General features: G+C 45.5%; 1 pseudogene; it reads right to left on the bottom strand.

Moving 5' to 3' along the window:
* Positions 1-9164: 9164 nt before the first annotated feature.
* LOC139809346 (uncharacterized) lies at positions 9165-10775 on the bottom strand (annotated as a pseudogene).
* Between the last annotated feature and the right edge of the window lie 204 nt (positions 10776-10979).

The raw sequence follows: 10979 nt of genomic DNA, 5'->3' as shown, positions 1-10979 counted from the left end.
CTGCTCGTAGAGCCTCATCCACACGGCCCCCATGGGCGCGGGATTGGGATACGCCCAATCAGCGCGTACCGACCGAGGTCGATACTACCAGTGCGCCGCAGGATTACAGGATCCCGCGGCAACCCACTGGTCGGGGCGAGCAACTATCCACGCTCTACCAGCTAAGCAGGCTGGCACCCGAGCTGTTGGGCCGCAAGCTCACCCGTCGGACACCCAAGTTCGTGAACTCGGGTATCCTAGCCAGCATTTGGCTTAACCACTGCCACCACGATGGTCCTACCCGCGACCGGCGGGAGCAAGCTCCCTGGGCGACCGGTCCCCGTGGTACCAGTCTAGATCGGTCGGATCTTCGCAGCCGAAGCCACTCCCAGTTGGGTCTCCTGCAGACCCGGCCCCGGTAAGCCGCATTCACACGTCTCACGCATTCACATTCATTCTTCGCTGAAACACACAAGCCGCAAACCTGCTCAGACTCTCGTATCTTTCCTTTCGCTTCAGTACCTCGCTCACGTCCACTCTACCATCCTCACTCACCCTGACTCCCCATTCGTCCAAGCTCCTAACATCCTCATACATTTCACACTCAACCATCACATGCTTCCAATCCTCGCACTCAGCACCACACGCACAACTTTCAGTCTCAGACAATCCCCTTTTATGCAGGAACTCATTCAAACTGCCGTGACCCGTCAAGATATAGCCGAGCCATAGGCTCGGCTCAAATCCCGGACAAACCTCGGCAAACCTCACATCCCGTATAAAGCCATGTGTCACTCGTCCCTTCGCACCGTTATCCCATTCATTCTGCCACCTTTCATACAACCTAGCATTCAACAGCTCCAAACTCTCATCCACATCTCTCGCTCTTACTTCCTCTTCACTCATAACACCTCTTTCACCCAATCTCCAGTCATTCTTAATTCTCACAGTCATACCTCTTTTCACGCACTCCAGGTCCCACGGAAGACCACCCATCAATACCTGCATGGCCTCCGTGGAGACCGTTCTACAGACATTCAAACAGGCGCTCATCGCCACTCTTTGGCATCTGTCGATCGCCACTCGCGCATATCTGTACTCCATGGCTTCATACCACACGCTCGCACCATACATAACACACGCAGCAAACAAACCCTTATAAATTACACGCCATGCTCTCCTTCGCAATCCCCATTCGCTCCTCATCACACGTCTCAACTTTCCCACTACGCTCACACACTTCTGTCTCATACGCTCCAGGTGCGGCTTAAAGCTCATTCTCTCGCCCACCCACACACCCAGATATCTCACACACTTCACATACCTCACATGCTTCCCATTCACACTAACGCTCGGGTGTCTCGTTTCCGACATATTCCCTTTCAGGAGCATCATCACCGTCTTGCTCTCTGAAACTTTCACACCGACACTCGCACCCCATTCGCTCACTATCCTCATCCACTCGTTCCCCTTTTTCTCCAGATCCGCCCGGCTCTGTCCTTCGACAGGCACAAACAGATCATCGGCATACGCCGTCGCCATACATCCACGTCTGCGGAGTTCCCACAGGAGCTTATCCATCTGTAGGACCCAAATGTTTGGGCCACCGATGGACCCCTGCGGTGCGCCCCGCAGCACCCTCTTCCACACTTCCTCATTCATTTCTATCATACATGCCCATCTCTCATCAAAATAACTTTTCCACAACCCAATTTCCTCACATCCTTCCTCATACAGTTTTTCAATCACACATGGCCATTCCAGGTTGTCGAAGGCACCCTGGAAGTCCACAAAAATTTCCAACACATACTTGTACTCGGACCCACTCACGCACTCACGCACGCTATTCCACGCACTCTCGGTCGAACGTCCCTTCACAAACCCGTGCTGTGCCTCACACATCAATCGCTCCAGCCTATTTACCATCATTCGCTCCAACACTTTCCCAAGCACAGACAACAGGCTGATCGGTCTGTAAGACCCGGGGTCCGACCGCACTTTCTCTGGAAACTTCAGCAGTACAACCACTCTCGCTTTCTTCCACACCTTTGGAAAGCAGTTGGTACTCAGACACACATCATACACTCTCTTCAACCATCCCGGAATTGCGCGCCAAACGGCACGCACCATTTCCGCCGTAATTCCATCCAACCCGGGTGCCTTACCCACTTTCATCGCCCTCACAGCCACATCAACTTCATTCCACTCGAACGTTCTTTCAATCATCTCTCTCTCTGCCAATCGTACATCATCCATTCCCGTGTCCGGGAAGAAGCGATCTAGCAGCACATTTGCACTCTCTTCCCACGTACTCGTTGTCCTGTCACCCACTTTCATAGCACTCAGTCTATCACGTCCGTACTTACCTATGCACACTTTATACACATCACCCCATGGATCCCGATTTCCCTTGTCACTCACGAACTGTCTCCAGTTATCCTCTTTCACTCTCCATATCGCTCTCTTGTACTCTCTGAGAGCACGTTTGTACACATTCAGACATTCTTCCACTCGACTTCGATCTCTCCCTTTCATTCGCTGGTAGGCACGCCTACACTTCCTCACATCCTTCTTCATGCGCTCAAGCTCATCCGTCCACCACACAAGCTTCCTCGCAACCCCACACACTCGCCTTTTCATTCTATTGTCATTTGCCCTCAGGATCCATGATGTGACGCGCTCCGCCAAGCTCTCCGCGTCCCAGTCATCCATCACATTCACAGCATCCTCCGACGCATACTCCACTAGATCGCTCATGTAACCCTCCCAGTCCACGTCTTTACACACCCATCTACGGATCTACGCATACCTTCCATCCGCTCAGCATTCTCACCATAGGTCATACGTATCAGCAACATATTATGGTCGCTGATACCCCAATCGCTCTTGACTCCCCATTCGAACCGGCACCCCTCAAGCGCATCGCTTACGAGAGTCACATCGATGTCGCTTTCCCCATTGGGTCCGCTAAACGTGTAACTCTCGCTCGGCTCATTCAACACAATCATACCGTTCGCGACAATCCACTCCTCAAGCATTCTGCCACGCATTTCACTTTCTCTACTGCCGCCCCTACCCTTACTGTACCATAAGGGAGAGACGGCATTCGCATCCATACCCACCAGCACACGCTTTCTTCTGGTTACCATTCGCACCCTGTCCATGTACGCCAGGTACGGCTCGATGTCCTCACTGAACCGGCAATACACGGACACCACATACATCTCGCCGAAGTCTCCCTTCAGCCATACACACACGCCATACTCATCCGAGCACTCCCTTACACACAACACATCGAGACTGGGATCATTCACCACCACTGCTGCTTTGACATACTCGCTCTCACTCACAATCACATCCATCCATAGCGGGAGTCCAACTACCCTTCCATCCTTCACACACGGTTCCTGCAGCAGTGCCACACTCACTCGACGTTCGCACAACATTTCACCTAGGTCACACATAACCGCATACGCTCTTTGACAGTTATACTGCACCACATTCATACTCGAGACACCCTGCGAGTCCTCCCTAGCCATTGATGGTGTCAGCGCGCCTCTCCCTTGCTACCGCGTACAAGGGACACCCCCTATCATCTACCGCGTGGTCAGCCGGTCGCCCCCGCCTCTTACAGACGGCACACACCCTCGGCCCAGCTGTATTTGGGCATTTATCTTTCTTATGACCCCCCTGACCGCAGTGGGAGCATACATCCTCCGTTGCCCTACAGTGTCTCGCAACGTGACCTAGGTCGAGGCATCTAAAGCACCTGGTTGGTGCTGAAAAATCGGCTACTCTGCAACTACGCCAACCCACATACACACTTGACGCTTTCATGAATCTTCCCCGCATGTCGGGTGTCACCTCCAGTACCCAGTTCACGGTTTCCTCATTCCCCTTACCCAGCTTAAACCGGAATACGCACTCCTCATCATAGACCTTTGTATCTAATCCATGTAAAAGCTCAGGGTTCTGCCTAGCTATGGCGCGTCTGACACCATCGACTTCCATATCACTAGGCACATTGTACAGAATTATACGAGGCCTCCTAGCAGCTGGACGGGCCATCGTAAAACCTTTTCCCTAATTGCCTGGTTGGCAACAATTTTGTCCGCATCCGCCTTCGAGTGCGCCTGGATTATTACCCTTCCATCCCCAGCCTTTCTTACATTCCTGACTCTAATGTTTGACGCTACCGGGTCTATTACCTTCAGCAGCGTCTTTTTTATCTCGTCGACAGACCTCTTATCGGCACCGCTCGCCACAACAACCGAACAGTCCCTATCTCGCGGTCCGTTCCCACTCCTGGTTGCCGGTGCCGCAACAACTCCCGGACCGGTTTTATGACCGGGTTCCCGCCTACCAACCGCCTTTGCAAACGTTACAGGCGGCGGCAGTGTCACCGGTGTTGGGCGATTCGCCTCCACCCTTTCCGCCAGACGACCCCTCAAAAAGGTGTTGTCGCAACCCAGCTGCATGACCAATTTACTGGTCTCGCTAAACAGCGCCGCTATTTTCTGCCCCGCTGTCTTTGTAACTTTCGCGTTGGGGTCAGAAAGAATTTCTTCCAGCTTCAATTTAACGCTGTGCATCGTTGCCGCGGCCAACTCTTCTCGAGTTGCCGGACCGCCACCCACAAAAACGTCGTCGTCCTCCTCGGACTCGCTGCTCGTACCGGTCCCGTTTCCCTTTTCAAACCCGGGCAGGGCCGAGTTCGCCCGCTGCTGAACGGCCCCATGGGCCATACCTCCCTCTAATCCACTCGACTCACTTCGAGCGCCTCTTGCAGGTGTCAGGGAGCTAGGCGGGCTCCTTGCCAACTTCCCGCTACGCGGGAACGTGCGCTTTTCTGGATCACCCACAAAGCTCTCCTCGTCCGTCAGTGGCGTCGTTGTCTCGTCCAGCGCCTGTTTCGTCGCCCACTTTTTCAATCCGTCCTGAGAAGACTGTTTCTCCGAGCCTTTCAGATTCACTTTGGTCAGTGCCACCGTCACCGCCTTAGTGATCGTCTTTTGCCCGTCCACTCTATCACCACTTGACCCCGTTTTAACCGAAGTCTTGTCCGTATCCGAGTTAGTCGCTTCCGTTTTCGTCGCCTTTTTGTCAACAGTTTTTTGTCCGTCCGGGTTGGGGGTGTTTTTTGCGTTCTTCATAATGCATCCTATTTAATTGTTACGACGGTTCGGCCATCATGGCAGCCCATACGCGTATGGGCATCTATCCCCACCGTTTCAAAGCCCTAGTTAAACTGCATGAAAGCTGAGAAGCAGCTTGTCGGGTGATCAGCCCTATTCATGCAGACGTGACTCTATAAAAAGGTTATGTAATTTGATGCTAAAGGTTTAACGTCACCCCTACTGATTGAGCACGTATGCTCCGAGACACCGCCCACTCAAAGTTCGGGCTAGACGTTGCCAGTGTATCTTCCCACTAGCAGAATATGAGGAAATAGTGATCAGCTAATCCTCCACACATGCGCCCGGGGGGGTTGACTTCAACTCCCGAGTAGGCTCCGCCCGGACACGGACAGCGGTTCTCCCACATTAAACATGCGGTTTCACATGGACTTTACTGGCGCTAGGCCAGAACTTACCATTTATTACGCCGTAGAGGTCAGGTACTAACATGACCGCATCCTACGGTCGTGGGTCTACTACTCCCCACTTGGTTAGTCTTCGAGAAATATCCATCGACACCCGACCGCATCTCTGGCACCCGACGGTTACAATTACGGACACGCAAACAAACATAGACACGCACACACTCACACACCCCCCAGAACCCCCGCACCCCCTCCGGAAGGAGCCGGTAGCAGCCCGAGGGCCCGCGGGCCGGGGGAAGCCCGCGTATCGCCTTAACTCCGTTAGCCTACGACGGCCAAGGCCAAAGCCCGAGCCAAATCATAGTTACCGGTGGGAACCACGATGGAGGTAGAGTACGGCTCGACTGTGATAGGCTAAGTGCTGCGGCACAGCATGTATTGCGCTTCAACAGTTCTCGTAGCCGATGTCCGGGTCTATCCGTCTTCGCGACTGTCGCCATAACCTACCGTCCGTATGGTCGGATCTCGACCGCGATACGTTTCTCGGGTGTACTAGGTGTTACCTAGTAGGCATCTCCGGCCGTTTCCCGGGGTGACGCCCCGTTCGCGATCGCGCAGGTTGTCGCCCGAACCCCATGTCCGGGTGGTCGGATCTCGACTGCGACTGGTTCCCCGGGTGTCTTAGAGGTTCCCTAGCATACATCTCCGGCCGTTTCCCGGGATGCCGTCCCGTTTTCTATTGTGCGGGTTGTCATGGGTCTAACATTAAGAATTTGGCAGGAAAGATGCTGTATGTCAAGGACACTGAATACGTTGCCGACAAGCTCAATCGGGGCAATCGACGACGCCGCAGGCAGTCCAGAAACAATTAACTTATTCTCATCTCCAGAACGCTCAATGGGCCGAGCAGTTTTTAGAGCCAGGATATCACGCGCCTGAGCAGTTTTTAGAGCCTGGATATCACGCGCCTGAGTCGAGCACTCTTGCTCCAGCTTAGTGATACGCTGAGAGTTTTGGGCGACCGTTTCTGCGATAAGGTTCAGCTTGCTCAGTTTGTTATTTATTTCCCTATTAATATTACGCTGATCCTCCATAAAAGCCGCCAATTTATTATTCGATTACTCACTCTTAGATCTTTGATCCTCCATAAATGTTGTCAATTTTTTGTCTGATTTCTCCATCCTTGACAATATAGACATTAACAGCGCTTCAGAAGACTGTGGTTGCGTGCCCGAGGGAGAAGTCATATCATCAAAATTAGATGATTGTGCACACCTGTCAGTCTGCGGCGTAAGAGGTAAGACTTGTAACGCTGCTAAGGCCCTACAGCAGTGATCCGCGTATCTGGACAGGGAATACGACTTGACAGCCGGGATGAAACAATTTGTTGCACTCGCATGCAATTGAAATATTCGCAATTGACTTCTTACACTTGTAGCACTGCATAAGTAATACGCTAAGCAAGTCGAAAATCAGAACCAGAGAAATGCAGTTGGGCAATACAGACAGTAGCAAATGGTAATACGCGCGAAAGCCACAGCTAGTTCGAAGTTGTATAGATCCGCAAGCACGGCGTGACACACTGTAGCCAATCAGCAATGACCCAGACATCACGCGATGAGATACAATAGGCGTCACTCGTCACAAGATCATGCATCAGCCAATCGGCAGTCACTCAAGTAACACGCGGCAGCCAATCAGAGAACCTATTAGAAGTTAGCCCCCCACTTTTAGAATTAACATATTTTCACGGTTGTGCTGAATTGTGCTAGGTTTGTGCTATATTGTGCTCGAATATTATAACCATAATATGAAAAATACGAAAAAAAATTTTTTAAAACGAATTTTTAGATTAACCCCCACTTTTCGTTTTTTTCAATTTTTTCGATTGTGCTGAGTTGTGCTAAGTTGTGCTAACATTGTGCTAAAATATTATTTTAAAAAAATAATAACAGAAAGAGTTACGATAAAAAAATAAATTATATCCAAAAATGATTCTTTTATCGCAACTTTATTTGTTATTATTTTTTTTTAATAATATTTTAGCACAATGTTAGCACAACTTAGCACAACTCAGCACAATCGAAAAAATTGAAAAAAACGAAAAGTGGGGGGCTAACTTAAAAATAATTTTTAGGTCAGCCCCCCACTTTTTGTTTTTTTTAATTTTTTTGATTGTGCTGAGTTGTGCTAAGTTGTGCTAACATTGTGCTAAAATATTATTTTAAAAAAATAACAACAAAAAAAGTTACGATATTTTTTTATCGTAACTTTTTTGTTATAATTTTTTTAAAATAATATTTTAGCACAATGTTAACACAACTTAGCACAACTCAGCACAATTAAAAAAATTGAAAAAAACGAAAAGTAGGGGGTTGATCTAAAAATTATTTTTTTTTTGTATTTTTCATATTATGGTTATAATATTCGAGCACAATATAGCACAAACCTAGCATAATTCAGCACAACTTCTGGTTTTCTAAGAACAACAATGTAAAGAGCACTTTACTCTTGAACGCTCAAATTTTATAATTCAGATTTGTAATAATCTAGTGGTGAATGTAATATTAATTACCTAAGACCTCTCTTTAGGTCAACCCTCTATTTTTCGTTTTTTTCAATTTTTTTGATTGTGCTGAGTTGTGCTAAGTTGTGCTAACATTGTGCTAAAATATTATTTTAAAAAAATTATAACAAAAAAAGTTACGATAAAAAAATATCGTAACTTTTTTTGTTGTTATTTTTTTAAATAATATTTTAGCACAATGTTAGCACAACTTAGCACAACTCAGCACAATAAAAAAAATTGAAAAAAACGAAAAGTGGGGGGCTGACCTAAAAATTTGTTTTTTTAAATTTTTTTTCGTATTTTTCATATTATGGTTATAATATTCGAGCACAATATAGCACAAACCTAGCACAATTCAGCACAACCGTAAAAATATGTTAATTCTAAAAGTGGGGGGCTAACTTCTAATAGGTAATCAGAGATCTAAATAAAAGACGGTTCACATCGATCCGCAAGCACCGCGTTGCGTATAAATCACACAGTATGTCGCAGCGATAGACACAGGGCAGCCAATCAACAGTCTCCTCGATAGCATATGCTCGGAAAGCAGCGTGAAGATAATAGATCAGCAACTACAGGCGCATGCGCAGCTGACAAGGAGACTTACGGAAGTGTAACTCACCGAGTTTAATGAAACTTGGCATACTTGTAGAACATCGAAAAATAATCGACACGTATTCTTTTATATCGGCAATGGGGTACGAGTTTAAGGATAGTTACAAAATTTAAAATAGCGGATTCTCAATATGGTGATTAAAATTATAAAAATTCTTCTGGTTTGAAATGCTCTGCAGTTAGCCAATAAAAATTATAGTTTTCAAAGTTTACTGCAGACAGATTTTAAACTCCTTTCTGTACTTATTTTAACGGGATGCTTAATTAAAGTGAATCCCCTCGCCTCTCACTATTCGGGGTGCTTGATTAAAGTGAGTCCCCTCGCCTCTCACTATTCGGGGTGCTTGATTAAAGTGAGTCCCCTCGCCTCTCACTATTCGGGGTGCTTGATTAAAGTGAGTCCCCTCGCCTCTCACTATTTCAGAAATTTATATATCCTCAATTTTTATAATTATTAATTTATTGAGAATAATTTTTACAGTAATGATATTCCGTAAAAAAGTGTGTGATGCATAAAAATTTCTTACACCACGCACACCTTATTACGGCAATAACTGTGCACAAATCGCAAAATGCTGCACAATCTTGGAAACAAAATTTTATGGGATTTTCAAACTCAGGTGGTTCTTCTTCCAAATAACCGCTTTTGTACCACGCATAACTAATAAGATTTGAAAATCTGGGAGAAGAAAACTGATTATGAATCAGTGATTGGATCTTAATTATATTATTACGGAGATGTAAATTTATGTTATAGTTGTAGAGAATGACAATGTCAGAAAAATGTCTCAAGAAGTTTTTCCACGGCCTAAAAAAGAACACATCAAGAGGCTGAATCTTACCAGTTATTCCTGCAGGAATGGTTCCTATTTTTAGGTACTCTTTTGTTCTTAAAATAAGTTCAAAAGTTGATGAATTTTGACTACTCCACGAATCTAATAACAAAATGGACTTTGCATTAGACGCTGAGAGAAAAACTTCTTGAAACCATGATCTCACAAGACTTGATGTTAATTTTCCCGAATTTGATGCTTTCACAAAAACATTTTCAGATTTAAAGAGGTTGTTTTGGACTATAAGGCCAAATGTTCCATTCTTTTCCTGCAAAACAATTAACAAAGGTGATAACAAAACACCATTTGCAGAAATTAAAGGCTGTATGGTGTAGCTATGAGTCATAGAATTTATTGACTGTGCCAAACTTTCTACTGTTTGTGTCCCTTTAAACGCTAAAGTACGTCCCGTGTGCATTTCCAAATTAAACCCTGATTGATCAGAGTTAAAAATATTTTCTTTTTCAACTAACAAAATTTCTTGCTTTACATTCTCTACAAATTCATTGGCACTGGCTTCCAACTGATTTTTATTAGCTATAGATTTCTGCGTTACGAATTTGTTAATTTTTCTGGAAACAATGCCATGTCTGTGTTTGAATTCGTTCACCCACTTTACAGAAGCTGTAAATAAATTTGATGACAAAGAAACTTCATCTCGTGCTTGCAGAGCCCACTTACGAATGTCTAGATCGTGTACTGTTACAGACTTTTCTACAGATTCTTTAAATTGATCTAAAACAATTTCAGAAATTTTTTTTAGCTTTTCCAGTCGATTTCCGCCACGTGCGATCTGTTCTTCTCACCTATATAATTGGCACTTCGAAGTCAATCGTTTAAACCTTATTTTAACTGTTTCAAATTTTAATTTACGTTTTTTCCCCGATTTCCAATACTCAACAGCCTTTCGCTTATATTCTTCATCAATTTCTTTGTCTTCACATTCGTGTAATTGAAAATTTGAGTTTGTTTCTATTTCAAATGTATTGTCATCGCTGTCTTCAATCGCACATGGTTCTGATTGTATAATCAAATGATCTTCTTCAAATTGTAAAGTATCATGAGTTTCTATAAATAAAGAATTGTCAATTGAATCCTTAATCAAAATTTCAAGCTGTGAACTAAACGCTCTCTCATCATCATTTATAGAGGATTCGAAATTATATTCGGGTTGTTCAAAAGCTACTGTTTGAAAAGCTACTAAAAGTTTTAAAATATTTTTAGGATTTATTAACATATTGTACAAAGAAAAAAAAAATATAATGTGATGTTTGATATAATAATAAAAAAATGTGATGTTTTAAGAGAAGAATATCTACCGAAATTAAATTTCACAGCGTGTAGTTTATAAAACTTTTAAATTTAAGTACTTGAAAAACGGAGATTGGACTGCCGAATGCAGCTCTCACAGTTATCACTACCAACTTCGATCAATGCTCGT

Source organism: Temnothorax longispinosus, chromosome 3 (assembly GCF_030848805.1).
Source record: "Temnothorax longispinosus isolate EJ_2023e chromosome 3, Tlon_JGU_v1, whole genome shotgun sequence".
Lineage (NCBI taxonomy): Eukaryota > Metazoa > Arthropoda > Insecta > Hymenoptera > Formicidae > Temnothorax > Temnothorax longispinosus.
This window is presented reverse-complemented; position numbering and strand designations above follow the sequence as displayed.